Raw genomic sequence first — 5,078 nt, forward strand, 5'->3', positions numbered from 1 at the left:
GTACTCTAGTCATAGCCCAGGGTTTTGTCATTTAGCCAGCTTATAGTCACTCTAAAATGTGTTTTAACTGTACCTTGTGAGGTCCCTGGCTTCACCCCATGCATAGACTCTTGTGTGCATTTTTCTCGTCCTGGGTATTGTGATTAGCTTGTGAAATGCTGGAGGAGCTGGGATCCAGCCTCAGTTACCTGTCTTCTTTAGAATCCTCCAGAGAAACAGAAACAGTAGGATAGAGGTAGATGTATCTTACACATATGTAATGTTGTTGTTAAGTGCCGTCAAGTCAATTCTGACCCATAATGACCCTGTGTAGGATTTTTGAGGAATAGTTGGTGAGCTTGGACCACCGACCTTATGGTTCAAACTGATTTTGCAGTCTAGTGCATTAATCCACAGTGCCATATATACTCATATGCACTCATAAATTTGTATAATATACACAGTATATTCGTTGTTGTTGTTAAGTGCTGTCGAGTCAATTCCGACCCATAGCTACCCTGTATAGGGTTTCTGAGGAGCAGCTGGTGAACTTGAACCACCAACCCTGCAGTTCAAACTTTGCAGTCTGGAGCATTAAACCATAGCGCCATACCAGGACTCCTTTTAGATGCATGTAAATATACAAAGAAAGATATTTAACTGAAGGAGTTGGCTCATTTGATTGTGGCCTGGAAAGTCTGAAATTTGTAGATTGGGATGGACACTTAGGAAAGATTTTTATGTTACAATCTTGAGGTAAAATTCCTTCTTCTCTGGGAGATTTAAGTTTTTGCTCTTCAGGATTCTAACTATTTAGATGAAGCTCATCCACATTATTGAGTGTGTGTAATTTCCTTTACTTAAAGTCTAGCAGGGTGTGTGTGAGGGGGCAGTCCATACTGGAGGTTAGAGGTCATGAACCAGGGCCAGGGTTGGAAGTCATGAACCAGGGTCTATAAATGCTTATCATATCTGTAAAGCACCTTTATAGCAATATCTGGACTAGTGTTTAACACCATAACCAAGCAAAGTAGACACAAAAAATTAAGCATCAGAGCACCTCACAATTTTACTCCCCCAAGTTAATATTGTCTGCACATAACTCACCATATATGAGTTTAGCCCAATTATTTCTGGTACTTAGTAGGCATTTTCTGGGACTGCTGTAACAAGTTATAGTAAACTGGGTGGCTTAACAGAAATGCATTCTTTCAAAGTTCTGGAGGTCAGAAGTATGAAATCCAAGTGTCGCAGAATCAAGCTTCCTCTGAAATCTCTAGGGAGAATTTTTCCTTGACTCTTCTAGCTTCGGTTTTTGTCCACAGTTCTCGATGTCCGTTGACTTGTAAATTTGTCACTCTGCTCTCTGCCTCCATTGCCACACGGCATTCTTCCTGTATATCTGCATTCAAATTTTATTCCTCTTACACCAGTCAATGTATTAGAGTCCATACTAATCCATCATGATTTCAATGAAATCTGATTACACCTGCAAAGGCCCTATTTGCAAATGAGTCGATGTGCACAGATTCAAAGGGGAGAAATTAAGCATATCTTTTTGTGAATACATTTGAGGCCACAACAGACCCTAACTAAGGGGGAAGAAGCTGATGGCAGTGGACAGCACTGGAAACGAATCTCCAGTGGATTAGAGTGGGATCTACCAGGTGTCATGGGAGTTGGAGGATGCAAGTTACCAAAGCCAAATTTTTCTGATTTTGTTTTGAGAGTTGCTGAGAAGTCTCTGACCACTTTAGGGGCAAGCATGAAAAGCCCAGTTTCTACATTTTAAAAATTTACAGTGTTGTAGGTCATGTCCCTTTTCTTCTCCATGTGTTTTCAACAGTACAGAATAGTAGTCAGTGTCTTGTGCACCATTCTTCTGTTTGCCATCTTAAGATCATGCAGGGTTGGGGAAGTGTGTTAGGAATGGTCTCTGTGCAAGCTGATGACTTGGCTATTACTCTGGGTGATTCTGCTTTCAAAAACCTGGGGTAGGAGGCCCACGATGGAGTCAGAGCTGATGCTCTTGAAGCAGGGCCTGGTCGTCAGCCCCAGCAATGGAGTGGAGGAGGGCTTTTGGATAAGGGAAGCCAGGGACCGTGAAGCTCTGTTAGTTGCTGTAGCAACATACAGAAATGTCTGGAGATCAATAGCAGCTGCTTGGATTTTATTTGCTTTTATATTCTCTTTGGGAGCAGCATTAAGTCTGAAAATAAGAATAGCAGAAGCAGACGGCTAAGCTGGTGACTGCAGCTGCTAGAAGCTCTGGGATAAGGAGAGAGAAGCAGGGGTCTTCACAGCTGCAGTGGCAGGAGGTGGCACCAGGGAAGCATTGTGTGTATGACCCTTGACATACCACGCAGCTGGCTTTGTTACTAGTTTGGTAGCTGATGCCTCTAATAAGGGACAAATCAATAGTTTTGTCCACACATTTGTGACTTTGCTCAGCTTCTTCTGCCACTTAAATGCTCATAAAAGGCAGCAAGTAGTATAGATAAAGCTTAAAGTGGGGAGTTGAATGTCCACTATTGTGAAGATTTTGGGGGACCAGGAAGGGCACTAGAGACAGATCAATTAGATACCAGGGAAAATCATGAAAGACCATCTTTATGCATCTAGGTGAGTAACCAAAGTTACAGTCTGGATCAGGTTATTTCTAAGACACAGCAAGACTCTTTACTGAGATCCCTGGTCCATGCCACCACTCTTGTTGTTGGCTACTGTCAGGTCAGTCCCTTACTCATGGTGACCACATGCACAAAAGAACAACGTGCTACCTGGTTCTTCTCCATCCCTATGATGGATTGGTGATTAGACTGTTAAAAATCCATAAGATTTTCTTCCGGGTCTCTACTAGCCTGAAAGCTCTGCTAAAAGCCTAGTCAGCGTCATAGCAACATAAAAGACTTCAGTGACAGATGTGTGGGAATTCTGTATGAGGTGAATCGACTTGGAATCAAACCTGGGTTTCCTGCATGGCGGAGAGGAATTCTACCACGAAACCACCACTCATACCAGTGTTTATGTACTAAAAACACAAATTAGCATCACTTTATACTTTACAAATGAGTTCTGATGTGGCTTTGCAGGATAATGCTCTGGACCACAAGTTCAGTTTGTGCCACAAGGTTGGCGGTTCAAACCCACTGGCCTCTCCTTGGAAACTCTATACAGGGTTGCTATAACTCAGAACTAACTTGGTGACAATTAATAGCAGCAGAAAATTTGTAATATCCATTACCCTTCTGATTCTCACAGTATTCTATGAGTTGGCATTCATTCATCCACTCATTTGTTTAATATTTATTAAGTTACTATTGTGTACTAATCACTTTTTAAGGGAACAAAGGGAAATATATGCCCTCAAGGAGATTATTGTCTAGATAGGAGACAGGCTATAAGAAAGAAAAGTTATCTAATACGTCAGACAGTTTAAGGGCTACAGAAACAAATAAAGCAGGTCATGGGGTGTTGGGAGTGGAGCTGGTTGATGGTGGCTAGTTGCAATGTATATTAGGGCTAAGAATTCCTCTTTGAAAAGGTGATACTTGACCGGATTCATAAGGGAGATGAGGGAGTGAACTTTTAAGTATCTGAAAGAAAGATCTAGGCAGCAGATTAAAGCTTCAATTAATATACCAGTGTAGCATTGTGTGAGATGAGGCAAGAAGTCCAGTATGGCTGGAGTGGAGAGAGCCTAGCAGATGCTGTCAGAGGCATCAGGGACTGGGTAACAAAGGGCCTCTGAGGCACTTATGGGGATTTGTAAAGAACCAGTGGGGTTCATGAAGCAGAGTCCGTTCCTTCTCATAGCGACCGTGTAAAGGGTTTCCAAGGATTGGCTGGTGAATTCGAACAGCTGATATTGAGGTTCAAACTGACCTTCAGGTCATTATCCCACAGCAGTACATCCAGGACACCTGTATTTTAAAAGGAAAACCTGTTGAGAAATGTTGAACTTGAGATAGAGTTGAAAGACAAAGTGAGACGCTTTCTGAACTCTTCAGGTGAGGTGGTGGAGGAATAGACCAGAGTGACTGGAGTGGTCTCAGAGGAGGTGGACAGAACTTCTGGAAGTATTTTGAAGTCATTGATGACAGGAATAACTAAGAGATCCAATGTACCTTGTGAAGCATTTTGTCTGTAATATCAGAAGTGTGTTGTTTCTGTTAAGTTCCTCGACTTGGTTCTGAATAGCAGTCCAGTGCTTATTTTTCAGTGCCCCACTAGGATTCCATTATATAATTAGTTTAACTATAAATATCTAATGATTGCTGTCTGATGTTGTTACAGTTGTTAGGTGCCATCGATTCAGTACTGACCCATAGCGACCTTATACACAGCAGAACGAAACACTGCCCGATCCTGGGTCAGCCTCACACTGTTGCCACGATTGAGCCCATTGATGCTGCCACTTGGCTAATCCATCTCATTGGGGGGGTCTTTTTCTTTTTCTCTGACCCTCCACCTTACCAAACATGATATCCTTCTCCAGCGACTGGTATCTCCTGACAATATGTTCGAAGTATGAGAGATGAAGTTTGGCCATCTTGGCCTCCAAGAAGCACTCTGGTTGCACTTCTTCCAAAATGGATCTATTGTTTATTTTGACAGCCCATGGCACTTTCAGTATTTTCCTCCAATACCATAACTCAAAAGCATCAATTCTTCTATGGTCTTCCTTATTCACTGTCCAGCTTTCGCATGTATATAAGGTTATTGAAAATACCATGGCTTGGGTCAGGTGCACCTTAGTCCTCAAGCTGACAACTTTGCTCTTCAACACTTGCAAAAGATCTTGTGCAGCAGATTTGCCTAAGGCAGTACATCGTTTGATTTCTTGACTGCTGCTTCCTTGAGTGTTGATAGTTGATCCAAGAATGAAGTCCTTGACAACTTCAATCTTTTCTCCATTGCTAAGAATGTTGTTTGTTGGTTCAGTGGTGAGGATTTTTGTTTTCTTTACATTGAGATGTAATCCATACTGAAGGCTGTGTTCTTTGATCTTCATTAGTAAATGTTTTAAGTCCTCTTCACTTTCAGCAAGCAAGGTTGTATAATCTGCATATCACAGGTTGTTAATGAGTCTTCCTACA

General features: G+C 42.0%; 1 pseudogene; it reads left to right on the forward strand.

Annotated features, from left to right (window-relative positions):
* The first annotated feature begins 1,987 nt into the window (after positions 1 to 1,987).
* Positions 1,988 to 5,078, forward strand: part of LOC102824062 — a 75,229-nt pseudogene continuing 72,138 nt past the window's right edge.

The sequence above is a fragment of the Chrysochloris asiatica genome, unplaced genomic scaffold (assembly GCF_000296735.1).
Source record: "Chrysochloris asiatica unplaced genomic scaffold, ChrAsi1.0 scaffold00357, whole genome shotgun sequence".
Taxonomy (NCBI): Eukaryota; Metazoa; Chordata; class Mammalia; order Afrosoricida; family Chrysochloridae; genus Chrysochloris; species Chrysochloris asiatica.